Here is an 18629-nt window from a genome sequence, read left to right as displayed (position 1 = left end):
TATATTCTGCACACTAAACAAAATAAATGCTGCTGGGGTTTCCAGACACTTAAAAGATTCTGAAGAACTGACTGAAATGATCAGCAGTATAATTCTCACTTATTATTTCACAGATATCATAGTCTTATATTATACTATGATATCATAATCACAGATATCATACCATCCTAATGCATTTAGGAACAAACAACCTATTAAAAGAATGACCTTTAAACTATCATCAACAGTAATGAAATGAAATTCAGGTTTGGGAGAAGGGAATACTCCAAAGATTAAAAAGGACACCTATATTCTTCTATAGCACTCCTTCTAAACATGTTTTAAAAACCTATTAATATGCTGTCCCCTAAAATGAATAGACGTCAATGACATAGATCACAAACATTATTTCAAGCTATAACAAAATTCTACATATAGAAAAATAACTACTATCTGGTAGATTGTGGTAATAGTTCTTTAACTATATGGCTTTCTCCTTTCAATTTACTTACGAAAAGACCACTGACTTATTTGCTTGATATGAAATAGTAAATAGGAAAAAAAATAATTACAAACTCTCCAAATTGTCAGTGATGGAAAATACAAAGAGGTACAATTAAGTAATCTCAGAGGATAAACCATGACCATACAATGACCTTGGAATTGATTTCTACATTTGTTTGTTTTCTTACATTTCCACAGACTACTAAAATTTCCATAAGTCATTTATTCTTTCCTTGAGAAACTTTATTTGGCTATTTGTGTATCTGGTGCTATTAACTCACAATAATTTTACATCAAATCCCATAATAAAACATGATTGAGGTTGAATTCTAAAAAAAAAAAAAAAATCAAAACACACAAAACAGGAAAAATACCACCCTAATGCATTTAGGAACAAACAACCTATTAAAGAGACTAAGTGTGTCTGGCAGAATTCTAGAGATGACAGAAAACAAGAGGAAACAACATTTCTTAATGTCATTTAAATATGCACACAGGAGACAGGGAGATGTGCTAGGACAAAGAATCAACAGGAACTCTTCTCTTCCTGCACATATAATTGGGATTCATTAACAATAAAGGAACAGGTGTCTTGGGACTCATTTATATAGGCTATTAAGTATTATGAGCTGCTGGTATCCAAATTTATTTTAATACTAGGCAACAGATTAAAAATAAATACAAATTTAAAGTCCATCTATTAGCATGTGAAAACAATGCCTAGCTTTGCAGAGTGTAATTTAATACAAAGGTATTTTTCTATGGTCCTGATCATAGGACACTGAAGTTTATGTACAACATTCCCTAAGTCCCAAAATGAAGACCTTCATATTAAACTCCATTTGAATGCAAAAATAAATGAACAGTCTTCTGTCTTGATAAAATTAAACAAGCGTTATTTACTAAGAACTAAATTCTTATTCAAATTTAAACAATGATATAAACAAGTATCCATCTTTTAAAAAAGCAGGGGAGGGTATCAGATGCACATCAACTTCCTGCCCTAAATCTGGTTCATTTCACCACATATTATACTATTTATTTTGAAAAGCCTGAGTGGCAGTAGTTAACTTCTAATTTTTTTACTGTCTCATCTGTGAACAATGACTAAGAAGCTAAATGAGCAATTTGAGGAATCTTTACATCTTACTAAAAGCTATTTCGAATGTTAAAATCGAAAGTGCAGCAGGGGCAATCTAGCCCTGTGGCTTTTTTTTTTTTTTTTTTTTTTTGTAGTGCTGGGGTTTGAACCCAGAACCTCATATATGCTAGACGATTATTGTACCACTGAGCCACATCCTCAGCCTCTAATACATACATATACACACACATATTTTTTTTAAACAAAATAACAAGGTATGAAGGGAAGGGAGAGGAGATGAGAATAGGAAAGACAGTAGAATGAATCTGACATATAACTTTCCAATGTTCATATATGAATACATGACTAATGTAACTCCATATTATATACAACTACAAGAATGGGAAGTTATACTCCATGTATGTATATATATAATATGTCAAAAAATACATTCTGTCACAAATAACTAAAAAGAACAAATACAAATATTTTTAAAAAATAACAAGGTATCATGAAGCTAAGTAATTTGGCTATGGTAAACACAGCAACATTTTGATCACAAAAACATTTTGATCACAAAATACTACTATACTATAAAATCAGTACAAAGGCTCATAAGCAAGATGGCAGTTCTCTTGAGACTGAGTGTCCTCTGTGGTGCTCAGGGAGGCCAAGTTCTATTCCATCAAACTCCAATGGTCAGAATGCTTCTGTCTTGCCATTTCTCCAGGACCAACCTATCCCAGAATGGTATAGAACACACAGTACATTCATCTGTTACCAAGCTGCCATTCTGATTCCAAGGCTGCATCTCTCCACTGGACTAGCAAAAGGGTTATCTGTGTTCAGCTTTGGGGCTTACTTCAGGGGCATTTCAATCATTGCTCTGCAATGTACTATTTCCTGGCTATAGTCTTCACTCTCCTTAGTCACTGGGGCCTTGGATAAGTTGTTACTATGTTCATGGGGATGCATCGCAGAAAGCTGCCAAAGCAGGCCTTTTGGTACTCTCAGGTTTAACCTTTGCTGGTCTTTGTTATTTCAGCTATCCTGATGTGAGCATCTGCAAAGCTGTCACCATGCTGTGGAAACTCTGACCTTTTTGACTCAATCCTTTAAGAACTCATTATATGCCTCCTTGCCTCTGCTCTGTCATGCCATTCATTTCACAGTAAGAAAGAAGTAAGAGGTAAGTCCACCAGTGGAAAAATCTTCTAATCACATGGTTATTTTGCAATTTCATTATGGAAAAGGTTTGAGAGGAAGTGTATCCAAGAAATTATGAGACCAAGTTCTGTATTCTGATGAGTTAATGGTTGTTCCCTAGCTCATAAGATTCATAGTATATTTAAACTTCAATCCTGGCACAGTGACGCATGATTGTGATCCCAGTGGTTGGGGAGGCTGAGACAGGAGGATCACAAGTTCAAAGCCAGCCTCAGCAACAGCGAGAGAGGCCCTGAACAACTCAGTGAGACCCTGTCTCTAAATAAAATACAAAATAGGACTGGGATCCCCCAAAAACCAAATGCAGAATGTTTTCTCTGATATGTAGATGGTGATCCATAATGGGGATGGGGGAGGACATGGTACGAATGGAGGAACTTTAGAATAGGGCAAAGGGGAGGTAGGGGAAGGGAGGGGGCAAAGGGATAGGAAAGACAGTGGGATGAAATGGACATCATTACCTAAATATATGTTTGAAGACACAAATGGGGTGACTCTACCTTCTGTACAACCAGCGACATGAAAAATTGTGCTCTGTGTCTACAATGAGAAATGCATTTTGCTGTCATGTATAACAAATTAGAATAAATAAATAATTTTTAAAAATAGGGCTGGGATGTGGTTCAGTGGTTGAGTGACCCTGAGTTCAATCCCCAGTATCACCCCCCCCAAAAAAATGAAAAAAACTTCATATATCAGCTTTTGCCTTTTGTCAATCTTTTAAAGAAAATTCAATTCAATTAGTATCCATATATGATCATACTTCTGTATTTCTCTTGGGAATAATAAACAAAGGGAATGACTGTTAATTCATGAGTAAAGACTTTGCAGAAAATTAGTATTTAATTTTTGGAAACTTCCCTGTCTGTTCAGTTGATATCAGATACTAATGGTTACATATCATAGAGAAATTTTAAAATTAGGAGATATTGAAATCTCAGATTACAGATTTCTAAATCCTAGGAAGGGAAGCTTGGAGAGCTTCTGAATTTAGAGAAGTTCCAGTAAGGGAAGATCTTTCTTGTAGATGTTTCAGAATATTCAAATTCCAAACAGTCTTAATCCTCAAAATGTTTTACTTGTCTCTAAAATAATCTATCCGGAAATATAAAACTATAAATAATAAATTATTTTCCCATGGTGGGAATTGCTAAAGAGGAGATATTTTAAAAAGTCAGTATAATAGTATCTATCATCCAAGAATAATGTGAAAATTCAGTGGGTAAATTGTTGTTGATGCTATTTCAGATGTGGATTTACCCATGTCTAGTTTTCTATTTTTAATTTGGCTTATTTACTTACATAATATTCAGACAATGATATTTTTCCTACCTAATTCAGAAGTATTAAATGATTATGTTCTTTGTGCCACACTAAAGAGATTAAAAATGGCACAACATGATTTATTTCTATAGGTATCTAGGAAAAGTCACTGTAGAAATAAAAACAATCAAAAAATTGAAATTGATGGTGCTAGGGTTGTGGCTCAATGGTACAGTAATTGTCTGGCATGTATGAGGAACTGGGTTTGATCCTCAACACCACATAAAAATAAATAAATAAAAGGTATTGTGTCCATCTACAATTTAAAAAATATTTTTTAAAAATTGAAATTGTTGAGATTCATGACTCTTTTGGGGGAGAGGGGTAATTATTTTTTTTTTTTAATTTTTAAAATTTGTTCTAATTCGTTATATATGACAGTAAAATGCATTTTGACACATTGTACACAAATGGAGCACAACTTCTCATTCCTCTGGTGTACATGGTGCAGAGTCACACCAGTAGTGTAATCATACATGTATACAGGGTAATAATGTCTCTCTCATTCTATCATCCCTCCCATCCCTACAGCCCCTGCCCTCACTCCTCACTGCACAATCCAAAGTTCCTTCATTCTTGCCTATCCTTCCACCCCCAAATATGGATCAGCATCTGCTTATTACAGAAAATTTTTGGTTTTTTATTTTGGGGGATTGGCTTCCTTTACTTAGCATGATATTCTCTAGTTCCATCCATTTACCACCAAATGTCATCATTTCATTCTTCTTTAAGGCTGAACAATATTCTATTGTGTATATGTACCACATTTTCTTTATCCATTCATCTGTTGAAGGGCATCCAGGTTGGTTCCATAGTTTAGCTATTGTGAATTGAGTTGCTATAAACATTGATGTGGCTGTGTCACTATAGTATGCTGATTTTATCAAGTCCTTTGGATATAAACCAAGGAGTGGGATAACTGGGTCAATTGGTGGTTTCATTCCAAGTTTTCTGAGGACTCTCCATACCGTTTTCCATAATAGTTGCACCAAATTGCAGTCCCACCAGCTATATATAAGTGTACCTTTTCCTCTACATTCTTGTCAACACTTATAATTGCTTGTATTCATGATAATTGCCATCTGACTAAAGTGAGATGAAATCTTAGGGCAGTTTTGATTTGCATTTCTCTAATTGCTAGAGATGATGAACATTTTTTTCAGATGTTTTTTGATCGATTGTATTTCTTCTTCTGTGAAATGTCTGTTCAGTTCCTTGCCATTTGTTGATTGAGTGATTTGGTTTTTTTGGTGTTAAGTTTTTTGAATTCTTTACATATCCTGGAGATTAGTGCTGTATGTGATGTATAGAAATGCATCTGATTTATGGGTGTTAATTTTATATCCTGCTATTTTGCTGAATTCATCTATTCGTTCTAGAAGTCTTCTGGTGGAATTTTTTTGGATCTTCTAAATATAGAATCATGTCATTGGAAAATAATGATAGTTTTTCTTTTTCCTATTCGTATCCCTTTAATTTCTTTCATCTGTCTGACCACTCTGGCTAGAATTTCAAGGACTATGTTGAATAAAAGTGGTGAAAGAGGACATCCCTGTCTTTTTCCAGTTTTTAGAGGGAATGCTTTCAATTTTTCTCCATTTACAATAATGTTGGCCTTGGGATTATCATAGATAGCTTTTACAATGTTGAGGTATGTTCCTCCTATGCCTAGTTTTTCTAGTGTTTTAAACATGAAGGGGTAAGAATCGTGATGCTTAAAACTATAGTAGTATTTTTAATGGTACCAATCTGTTATGAGGGGTTATATACTGTAGGCTATTTAATAAGATCCCTAACCTCTAGACACCAGTAGCATCCTCTAGTTCTAACAACCAAAAATGTCTACAGACATTGCCAATATCCCTAGGAAGACATAATCACCTTGGTTAGAAATCACTAGATAAGGCAGACCACTATAATTTAAGTTGATTTTCAGATTAATGATACATATTAAATATTGTCCAGAGGCAAAGCAAATTGGGAGTTTTAGTGTTCTTTTAAATAGCTTCAGACATAAGACTATGAACATTAGAATAAATGAGTAGAGAAATAAAATCACATATTCAATGTCATGATGTAGCTCTGGTTTTGATTTTATAGTTTTTTGTCACTAACTGCTAAAAATTCCAAAGAAATATGAAATGAGGAAAATGAGTTCATATTCCTAATGAGAAATAAGTATCTTTTTAATATTAAGACTTGTCAAATTAGAAACTGCTCCTCCTTCCCCCAAAGAAACCTTAGTACTACTTCTCCAAATCTTTCAAAATATAACTTGCCATTTTCTTATGCACAAATTTCACAGAACTACAATTCCAGCTGGTGTCTAGGAATAAGACCTTTAATTAGTTCATGTTTAACCTATTCAAAGGCCTAAGACTAAGTATTAAAACAATACAGTTTTGTTTTTATCCTCTGTATATGAATTTTATGGGCAAAAAAAAAACCCTGTTATAAATTTCATACTTTCCGAAGGTCTCAATAACACTGAAGGTTTATTATACTGGAGAGTACTAAAATGTTAGCTCAAGGGCCAAATAACTAAGGTGGCAAGTGAACACTGGATCTACATAATATATAAAGGGGAAAACTGGCTTTCTCTGTCTCAGGCATCTTTTTCACCTGTGAAAGCACAAAACTCTGAACAACTATTCATTATTGGCAATGCCTCATTGAAATGTGGGGCACTGTGCATGTGGAAAGTATTCTAGAAGAAGACATCAAGAAAGAAAGATGGACAGGAAATGTTTGTGACTTAGTGACTAAACGTGAGTTGGCTTAGCTTAGGATCTAATTTAAAAAGAATCAGGCCCACTAGAGGGATCATTTGTGAGACTGGCCTGCCATCAGTGCCCTCTATGCTTCCAAGAGGAACCTATGGGCTCTGCACTGAAAAGAAACAAAACAGAACAGAGGATGAATTTGAGAATCATAACCACCAAGAGGATCAGGCTAATTTTGATTCTAACTTCACTTAAAAAATTACCAATTGGTCTCAAGTTTTCATACTCAACAAACTTTTGTTTCTTCAACATTATATAAAAGAAGAGAATGGTCGGTCTGTTTTGGAGAATGGTCGGTCTGTTTTTACAAAAGGATGCCTACAGTCTGAAAAGTTCTGTTAATACTGTTTTGTTTTGACTAGTATAGTGATATCTCCAACATTAGAAATTTGGACATAACTTACTATATCTAAATTTACATCCTGAGCAGTATTTCCTTTAACAGGAACAGAATTTTACACTACGTGAAAATTTAATTTCCAGTGTTAGAGGTATAGAGATATTTGATTCATATTGAGGACAACTTATTTTTAGTTGGGAACTCCAGTGCCAGACTATTTTACATTTAATGCTATACTTTACATATATTATAATATTCATGATGTATGATAAATATCCAAATCCTATTTGGAAAACTTTCACTGTGAAAAATTAAAATTTTAACAAACTGGTGCTTCACATTTTAAACCACGTTCTCATTTTTAGAAAGTAAACATACCAATCTGACAAATGATATTAAACCTGTTACTAATAAACTCAAAATCTTTTTACATTCCTTGAATAATTCTAAATATTGAAGGTAAACACAATATAAATGACAATAAAAATTTCAAATATGTAAAAAACAAATTAGGGGCTGGGGTTGTGACTCAGTGGTAGAACACTTGCCTAGCATGTGTGAGACACTGGGTTCAATTCTCAGCACAGCATATAAATAAAATAAACGTTCTTCAACAACTTAAAAAAAATGCAAAGAAAACAAATTAGTATCCTGCATTCTAAGCACTTATTGTGGGTATTTCAATAAGGTCTGTAATTTAGTAAAGGAATAATCTAATTATTATTGAATTATTACTAATTTAATAAAGAATTCTTTAAATGCAACAGGCAATGTGCTGCTCCAAGCTATAGAAAAAAACAGTAGTGAAATAATTTATGTTCTCTGGTCCATTTCATTTTTTAAAATATTTATTTAAAAAAATATTTATTTTTTAGTTGTAGTTGGACACAATACCTTTATTTTATTTATCTATTTTTATGTGGTGTTGAGGATCGAAGCCAGGGCCTCACACATGTTAGGCGAGTGTTCTACTGCTGAGCCACAACCCCAGCCCCCATTTCATTTTTAATTTGTGTTTCAAGAAAACCTTTAGGGTTGACATATTCTATTTGACTTTATAAATGTCTTTTCTCTAAACTATTATTTCACTTAAGTACAAAATCATCTATATTTCTACACAATGGAAATCCTCCTCAAAGACTAATCAATCAAGAATTTAATTATAAAAATATGGTCATATGATAATAATATAAAACATAGCATCACACATGTAACACAACCTAAATCACTGGTGCCTTAAAACATATGTATAGAGGATTCCAACTATTATTATGATGAAATGAGCTGGTTGACAATCCCCCCCTCAAAAGTGACCATAACGCTGGACAAAACCGTCAAGGCCAATAATTTTGGAACTGAGTAATTCAATCAAGAGGCATACATTTCATGAAAACCATATAACTTTAGATAAGAGCAGTGTGAGACCTGGGGATGTAGCTCAGTTGGCAGAGTACTTGCCTAAAATGCCCAAGGCCACGGGTTTAATCCTCAACACCACCAAAAACAAATGAACAGCATGAGTCTATGATGCTGTTGCCAGAGCTGTGCCCACCTCCATCCCTGAGCTCTGCTAAGAGTAGTAGTGCAGTCAGAGCAGGATGGGCTGTGAAAACAAGCAGATTTGTCACCTCTGCCAAGGCAGGGCTCATTTGATCTGGAGCACTGATAGTTAAATAATGATCTCTAGTAAGTAAACAGAGATGGCTTGAGGCTCCAAAAGCCTGAATAAGTAAACCTGATTGGGGCAAAGAACATACTAACAGACTAGTCAGGAATTTAACAGGGAGTTCCAGCAGCTGGAGAGGCCTGAACCTATGTATTTAGAGTTGACCAAAGGCTGTGTGCCTTTCACAGAGTGCAGAGAAAGCTCAAATATCCCTGGGTGATGTAGCTTGCAGTTGTGTGCAGGTAAGACATAAGAGGAAACAATAGAAAATAAAGGCCAGAACAGCCTGAAATTTGAATGTGCTCTCCATTTCACACACAGATTCATAAGGAGAGACTGGAAGCTTTATTGGCTCAAGATGTTTCAGCATAGCTTCTGACCAATCTTTAGCTGATAACTAAGTTCTACAGATGAAGGAGCAACTGCTAGGAAGCCAGACTTACCCCCACCAACACCAAAAAAAAAAAAAAGCACACAGATATTGCAGCTGCATGTCACATCACACAGGATACAAACTTTAAAGGTTTAGTCCAGGCAAGTTACAAAACAAGCAAGCAGCAATCACCAAGATTACCAATAGAAGGGACAAGTCAGAAACTGAAGTTACTAAAATACATTATCACGTAAATGTCCAGCATTCCATAGACAGCTAATGAGGCATGCAAGAAACACAAATATGTGATTCATGAGAAAGCAGTCTTTAGGAACTATTTCCAAGTGTCTTTAAGATATTGTATTTAGCAGACTTCAAACTAGGTATTATAAATAAGCTTTAAAAAGTAAAGAAAATCATGTTTAAAAAAATTAAATAACTCAGTGAATACAGAATCTTGTTAAAGTATAGAAATTATTTTTTTAAGGACCAAATGGAAAATCTGGAGATGAACAATAGGCAATTCAGTAATAATATGTGGAATTTCAATACTCCATTTTGAACAAGGACACAGAAGATTTTAATAGATATCATTATCAACCAACTTGATATACCTGGTATTTATAGACTGTCGTGCACAATGAATACAAAACACACATTCAAGTATACATGAATATTTTATACATTCTGGTCCACAAAACAAGTCTCCATCAATTTTAAAAAACCTGAAATCATAAATTCATATTCTCTGACTACAATAGAATTAAGGCTAAGATCTCAAATAGAAAGAAATGTGGGGGGAAATCAAATATTCAGAAATTAAACAACATACTTCTAAATAGCCCAGGAATGAAAGGGGGAAGACAGAAACATTTAAAAATATTTTAAGCTGAATGAAAATGAAAACATACTAAAATTTATAGGATGTAAGTAAATAAATATTTAGAGGGAAATTTACAGCTTGTAATCAGGAAAGTCTTAAATTGATAAGCTCCACCTTAAGAAACTAGACAGGAATAGCAAACTAAACCCTAAGAAAACAGAAAATAAAGTTTAGAATGAACATCAATGAAGTAGGAAACAGAAACAATAAAGAAAAATCAATGCAACCACATAGTGGCTATTTTAAAAGATCAATAAAACTTACAAGTTCTTAGCTAGACTAACTTAATTAAAAGGACTATATGGGAATATTATGAACATTCTTATTCCAACAAATGAATATGGATAAAATGGTCAAATTCGTATAGTGTCACAAATTTCCAAAACCAATTCGACAAGACACAGAAAATATAAATAGACCTATAATAAATAAGCTAAATTATTAATTAAAAACCTACTCACATAGGAAAGACTAGTCTAGAAAAAATTTTTTGGCAAGTATCATCAAATATTTTTTAAAGAAATATGGTTTCTTTACAAACTCAGAAAATAGAAAATTTTCAACTCATTCTATGATGTTAGTTACTACCCTAACACCAAAGACGAAGACATCACAAGAAAACAACACATTTCTCTCCTTCATAAATGTCAGGAAAATCCTCAATAAAATATTAGCAAACTTAATCCCGCAACATAACAAAAAAGGCTTATATACACTGTGACTAAGTGAGACTCATCCAAGGAATGCAGTTTAACACTAAAAAAATCAATAAATACAATGTCTAAATTAAAAGGATAAAAGACAAAACATCACCATTTCAAAAGATATACAAAATCACTTAACAAATCCACAATAAAAACTCCGTCCAACATTGCACTGAAGGTTTCAGCTAGTGCAATAAAACATTAAAGGTATACAGATTGAAAAGGGAAAAAGAAAAAATTGTTTTTATTCGAGGCTGATCATCTATGTAGAAAATTCTTCAGGACTTAACAATATACATATAGAATATGTGAATTTAGCAAGGTCTCAGGATATATGATCAATATATAAAATTCATTGTATTACTGATAAAATGGAAAGAATCAGAATGAAATTATAATGGAATGAAATTAGAAATCAACAGCAAGGAGAATTATGAAAACTACACAAGCACACTGAGATTTAATAATACACTTCTGAATAATGAGTGGGTCATCCAAGAAATCAGGGGATAAATTACAAAATTTTGAATCAAATGAGAATAGGAATACAACCTAAAAGAACCTATGGGACACAATGAAGGCAGTTCTAAGAAGAAAGTCTATAACTGTGAGTGTCGACATGGAAAAATCAGAAAATCTCAAGTAAGATCTCTTAATTCTATTAAGCTAGTATCACACTGATAACAAAGCTGGATAAGGACACAGCAAGAAAAGAAAATTGTAGACCAACATTCTTGATGATCATAGATGCAAAAATCTTTAACAAAATACTTGTAAATCAAATTTGACAACATATCAAAAAGATCAAATATCATGATCAATTTGGATTCATCCCAGGGATGCAAGGATGGTCTAATGTTCACAAATCAAAATAAATATAATACACCAAATAAATAGAATTAAGAACAAAAATCTCAAGATCATCTTAACAGATGTAGAAAAAGCCTTAGACAAAAATTCAACATCCCTTCATGTTAAAAATCCTGGAAAAAAATAGGGATAGAAGGAACTTACCTCAACATAAAAATGGCTGTGCATTACAAGCCCAAAGCCAACATCATGCTAAATGACGAAGAACTGAAAGCATTTTCTCTAGAATCAGGAACAAGACAAGAATGTCCATTCTCCCCACTCCTAATTCAATATAGTACTAAAATTTTAGCCAAAGCAATTAAGTAAGAGAAAGAAATAAAAGGGTTACAAATAGGAAAGGAAGAAGTAAAATTATCCCTATTTGCAGATGATATGATGGTCTATACTTAGAAGACTATAAAAGTTCTAACAGAAGACTTCTAGATCTGATAAACACATTTTGTAAAGAAGTAGGATGCAAAATTAATATTCAAAATAACTTTTCTATACACAAATAGCAAACATGCTGAGAAAGAAATCAGAAAAACAATTCCAAACAAACAAAAAAAAACCTCAGAATAACGTAAGAGATAAGACCTCTACAAGAAAAACTAATAAAACATTAAAACAAGAAATAGGAGTAGCGACCCAACATGGCAGCCGGCGAGGAAGCAGCACTTTCAGTATCTCCACATTAACGGGATCAGAAAGACCCATTAATACGTCTAGACTCAACCTGCTGAGGAACTTCTAGCAAAATTCCGCTGAAAGGAGACTTGCCGGGAATTAGTAAGTTTATTAGAGGTGACAGTTTGTCCCAGACAAGTGAATCTTGGCCACGCGGCGCAGAGGTCCAGTCCCACCAGCCGCCACCTGCCCGGCTCTGCAAATGGCCCCCGGCGGCCCAGCGAGGCAAGAAGGGTCCCCGTCCAGCCGGGCAAACGGCCCCCGCCCTCCCGGCTCTGCGAACGGCCCTGCCCACACAGCAAACGGCCCCCCCAGCCTGCTCTGCTCAGGAGGGACTCTAACCAAGCCTTTATGAAATAGCGAACTGGGAACTAAAATCAGAGATTGAGTCAGACCAGAGACAAGCCAGTCTCACCCCTTCCTTCAGACACTCCGGCAAGGAGACAGGGGCCCGCCATAGCAGAGAAGGGAAGTCACCAAAGTTCGGCCAACGAGATTCCTTCCCAGCAGAATCTACTTTAGCAGGTGTGTGACTCCCACCCACATCAGGTACAAACAACCGGGAAACTTCAAAAATCTCTCCATGGGCGTGACCGTAAGGGCCAAGGGACTCCCGACCCCCAACTCCCCCTACTGCCAGTGACATGGGTGTGACTGTAGGGGCGGAGGGAAGCAGAGAAGACTCCCCACCCCCAACTCCCCTAACCGCCAACTGAGAGGGTGTGACGGTAGGGGCGGAGGGAAAAAGAGGACACTCTAGACCCCCAATTCCTCCTACTGCCAGTGTAGTGGTTGTGATTGTAGGGGCTGAGGGAAGCAGAGGGGATCCGCAACCCCCAACTCCCATTACCACCAGTGGCGACACCAAAGGTCTTAGCCGCCAGCTTCCAAGGGCATGCCCACCAAAGGGGTCCGAAAAAATTAAACTATTGACTCCCAGACCACAGCTCCACAGCACTGGGGCTTAGATGAATGACAGAGAGAATGCTCAGTCATTTGAGAAATAGGGCACACGGTGGGGCTGAAAGTGTAACCAGATCCTTGGGGAACCCCCTCTGGTGAACAGGACCTGGATGGCTGGCAGGAGGAAGGGGAGGAGGGGCTGTAGAAGTGAAACGGCTCTGGACCAACAGGATTGAGAGACTCCCAGGAGCCGCCTCACAGGGATTGCTATCGACAGATAGAGGGCAAAACTCAGCTCGGAGGGCACAGCTCTGCCTACGGGAAGAGAAGAAAATGGATCTCTAAGACCTAATTTTATTTCTTATTTTATTTTTTCTCTCCACTTTTCCCTCTTTCTTTCCCCATTCAAGTTTTATTGTTCTTTCCATTCTCCTCTATGCTATCTAACTCCCTCTCCTTTCTTTTCAAGAGCACCATCCTTCCCCTTTCCCCCAACTTTCATCCCAAGCATTACGTCCTCCATTACGTGTAATTGTCTAAATGCAAATAGGTGAATGTTTCGAGGCTGTCTATAGGGCTCCTAAATACCTAGCTACTACCAACACCCTGATCCAATCGACGGTTAGTATCCCCCTTCAGTAGAGCAACCTTCTAAAGTAGCCAAGACATACTAACCCTTATACCTTCATAGCACCTAACCTAAAGTCCTAAGAACAAACAACAAATCACTATATGCATACAGAATCCGGAAGCCCTTTATAAATTGAATGAATCAGCTCTAAAGTACAATAAAGCCCAACATCTCTAGGCATAATCTCCCACCACAAAGGAGAGACAACAGAGATATACAAAGCCAAAACAAATGTATAGGAGAAAGCAGTTACAAAGCAGTCAAACAGAGCTGGAAAGTAACGTGAACAACATGAAAAAACAAGGGAAAAAAGAATTACAGATAATGCAGGACAACTTAAATCTACATCAGAAACATGGACAGGGAAAGAAATCAAGGCATACCTAACTCAGATGGAATGGAATATTAGAGAAGACATGAGACAGCAAATCCAAGCATTGAAAGTATATTTTGAAAACAAACTAAACAAACAAATTCAAACTGCAAAGAACGAGCTTTACCAGGAGATAGAGATCTTAAAAAAACCCAAACAGTAATCCTAGAAATGCAAGAAACCATAAACCAGATTAAAAACTCTAATGAGAATATTACAAATAGACTAGATCAAGTAGAAATCAGAACATCAGATAATGAAGACAACGTTTATCAACTTGAAAAGAATATAGTCAACACAAAAAAGATGCTTAAATCTCACAAGCAATCTATCCAAGAGATATGGGATCTCATAAAAAAACCAAATTTGAGAGTCATTGGAATAAAAGAAGGCACAGAGGTTCAAACCAAAAGAATGGACAACTTATTAAATGAAATAATCCTAGAAAACTTCCCAGAGATGAAAGATGGAATGGATTGCCAAATCCGGGAAGCCTACAGGACCATAAACATCCAAAACTGTAATAGACCAACTCCAAGACATATAATTATGAAGATAGCCAACATACAGAACAAGGAGAGAATATTAAAAGCTAGGAGAGAAAGGGGGCAGATTACATTCAGGGGTAAACCAATTAAGTTAACGACTGATTTTTCATCCCAGACTTTGAAAGCGAGAAGATCCTGGAACAATGTATTTCAAACGCTGAAAAATAATGGATTCCAACCAAGAATACTGTATCCAGCAAAATTAAGCTTCAGATTTTAAAATGAAATTAAAATCTTTCACAATAAACAAAAGCTAAAAGAATTCGCAGCCAGAAAACCAGCACTGCAAAGCATTTGGGGCAAAATTCTACAAGAAGAGGAATGGAAAAATAGTGCCCAAAACTAACAGCGAGAGGTAGCTCAGTAAAGGGGGGAAAAAATAACCAAACAGTAAAAACTAGCCAAACTAAAATAAATAAATAAATAAACATGACTGGAAGTACAAATCATATTTCAATTGTAATCTTAAATGTTAATGGACTAAGCTCACCAATCAAGAGACACAAGCTAGTAACCTGGATCAAAAAAACAAATCCAACAGTATGCTGCCTTCAGGAGACTCATACGATAGGAAAAGACATACACAGGATGAAGGTGAAAGGTTGGGAAAAATCATACCACTCACATGGCCCTCAGAAGCAAGCAGGAGTGGCCACACTCATATCGAATAAAATCAACTTCAAACCTAAGTTAATTAAAAGGGATAAAGAAGGACACTATATCCTGTTTAAAGGAACCATCCACCAACAAGACATAACAATTATCAATTTGTATGCATCAAACAATGGTGCGGCAACGTTCATAAAACAAACTCTCCTCAAGTTCAAGAGTCAAATAGACCACAACACAATAATTATGGGTGACTTCAACACACCGCTCTCGCCATTAGACAGATCCTCCAGACAAAAGCTGAATAAAGAAACTATAGAACTCAATGACACAATCAATAACCTAGACTTAACTGACATATATAGAATATATCAACCATCATCAAGTGGATACACGTTCTTCTCAGCAGCACATGGATCTTACTCAAAGATAGATCATATATTATGCCATAGGGCAACTCTTAGTAAATATAAAGGTGTGGAGATAATACCATGCACCATATCTGATCATAATGGAATGAAACTGGAAATTAATGATAAAAGAAAGAAGGAAAAATCCCACATCACATGGAAAATAAACAATATGTTACTGAATGACCAATGGATTACAGAAGACATAAAGGAGGAAATAAAAAAATTCTTAGAGATAAACGACAACTCAGACACAACATACCGGAATCTATGGGACACAATGAAAGCAGTTTTAAGAGGGAAATTCATTTTCTGGAGTTCATTCCTCAAATAAAGAAAAAACCAACAAATAAATGAACTCACACTACATCTCAAAACCCTAGAAAAGGAAGAGCAAAACAACAGCAAATATAGCAGAAGACAAGAAATAATTAAAATCAGAGCGGAAATCAACGAAATTGAAACAAAAAAAAAACCACTGAAAAAATTGATAAAACTAAAAGTTAGTTCTTTGAAAAAATAAATAAGATCGACAGACCCTTAGCCATGCTAACGAAGAGAAGAAGAGAGAAAACTCAAATTACTAACATATGGGATGGAAAAGGCGATATCACAACAAACACCACAGAAATACAGAAGATAATTAGAAAGAATTTTGAAACCCTATATTCTAATAAAATAGAAGACAGTGAAGATATCGATAAATTTCTTAAGTCATATGATCTGCCCAGATTGAGTCAGGAAGACACACACAATTTAAACAGACCAATAACAAAGAAAGAAATAGAAGAAGCCATCAAAAGACTACCAACTAAGAAAAGCTCTGGACCAGATGGGTATACAGCGGAGTTTTACAAAACCTTCAAAGAAGAATTAATACCAATACTTTTCAAGCTATTTCAAGAAATAGAAAAAGAAGGAGCTCTTCCAAATTCATTCTATGAGGCCAACATCACCCTGATCCCGAAACCAGACAAAGACTCTTCAAAGAAAGAAAACTACAGACTAATCTCTCTAATGAACTTGGATGCAAAAATTCTCAATAAAATCCTGGTGAATCGAATACAAAAGCATATCAAAAAAATTGTGCACCATGATCAAGAAGGATTCATCCCTAGAATGCAAGGTTGGTTCAATATACGGAAATCAATAAATGTTATTCACCACATCAGTAGACTTAAAGATAAGAACCATATGATCGTCTCGATAGATGCAGAAAAAGCATTCAATAAAGTGCAACATCCCTTTATGTTCAAAACACTTGAAAAACTAGGGATAACAGGAACTTACCTCAACATTGTAAAAGCTTTATATGCTAAGCCTCAGGCTAGCATCATTCTAAATGGAGAAAAACTGAAGGCATTCCCGCTAAAATCTGGAACAAGACAGGGATGCCCTCTCTCACCACTTCTATTTAATTTAGTCCTTGAAATACTAGCCAGAGCAATTAGACAGACAAAAGAAATTAAAGGCATAAAAATAGGAAAAGAAGAACTTAAAATGTCACTATTTGCAGATGACATGATCCTATACCTAGAAGACCCAAAAGGGTCTACAAAGAAACTACTAGAACTAATAAATGAATTCAGCAAAGTGGCAGGATATAAAATCAACACGTATAAATCAAAGGCATTCCTGTATATCAGCAACAAAACTTCTGAAATGGAAAAGAGGAAAACCACCCCATTCACAATATCCTCAAAAAAAAATAAATAAAATACTTGGGAATCAACCTAACAAAAGAGGTGAAAGATTTATATAATGAAAACTACAGAACCCTAAAGAGAGAGAGAGAAGAAGATCTTAGAAGATGGAAAAATGTACCCTGTTCATGGATAGGCAGAACCAACATCATCAAAATGGCGATATTACCCAAAGTTCTCTACAGGTTCAACGTAATGCCAATCAAAATCCCAACGGCATTTCTTGTAGAAATAGATAAAGCTATCATGAAATTCATATGGAAAAACAAAAGACCCAGAATAGCAAAAGCAATTTAAGCAGGATGTATGAATCTGGAGGTATAGCGATACCAGATTTCAAACTGTACTACAGAGCAATAGTAACAAAAACAGCATGGTACTGGTACCAAAACAGGCAGGTGGACCAATGGTACAGAATAGAGGACACAGAGACCAATCCACAAAATTACAACTTTCTTATATTTGATAAAGGGGCTAAAAGAATGCAATGGAGAAAGGATAGCATCTTCAACAAATGGTGCTGGGAAAACTGGAAATCTATATGCAACAAAATGAAGCTGAACCCCTTTCTCTTGCCATGCACAAGTTAATTCAAAATGGATCAAAGAGCTTGATATCAAATCAGAGACTCTGCGCCTGATAGAAGAAAAAGTTGGCTCCGATCTACATATTGTGGGGTCGGGCTCCAAATTCCTTAATAGGACGCCCATAGCCCAAGAGTTAATAACTAGAATCAACAAATGGGACTTACTTAAACTAAAAAGTTTTTTCTCAGTAAGAGAAATAATAAGAGAGGTAAATAGGGAACCTACATCCTGGGAACAAATTTTTACTCCTCACACTTCAGATAGAGCCCTAATATCCAGAATATAGAAAGAACTCAAAAAATTAAACAATAAGATAACAAATAACCCTATCAACAAATGGGCCAAGGACCTGAACAGACACTTCTCAGAAGAGGACATACAATCAATCAACAAGTACATGAAAAAATGCTCATCATCTCTAGCAGTCAGAGAAATGCAAATCAAAACCACACTAAGTTACCAT

At 35.5% G+C, this 18629-nt stretch overlaps 1 protein-coding gene and 1 pseudogene across 2 annotated transcripts in view; one reads left to right on the top strand and one right to left on the bottom strand.

Annotated features, from left to right (window-relative positions):
- The window catches only part of Pdss2 (decaprenyl diphosphate synthase subunit 2), a 260626-nt gene that overhangs the window by 176064 nt on the left and 65933 nt on the right, over positions 1–18629 (bottom strand). The gene's annotated exons all lie outside the window — the stretch shown is intronic.
- Positions 2188–2701, top strand: LOC101955503 (succinate dehydrogenase [ubiquinone] cytochrome b small subunit, mitochondrial pseudogene; annotated as a pseudogene).

The sequence above is a fragment of the Ictidomys tridecemlineatus genome, chromosome 8, assembly GCF_052094955.1.
Source record: "Ictidomys tridecemlineatus isolate mIctTri1 chromosome 8, mIctTri1.hap1, whole genome shotgun sequence".
In the NCBI taxonomy this organism is placed as follows: Eukaryota; Metazoa; Chordata; class Mammalia; order Rodentia; family Sciuridae; genus Ictidomys; species Ictidomys tridecemlineatus.
The sequence above is the reverse complement of the archived record's forward strand: the minus strand, read 5'-3'. Positions and strand labels throughout refer to the sequence as shown.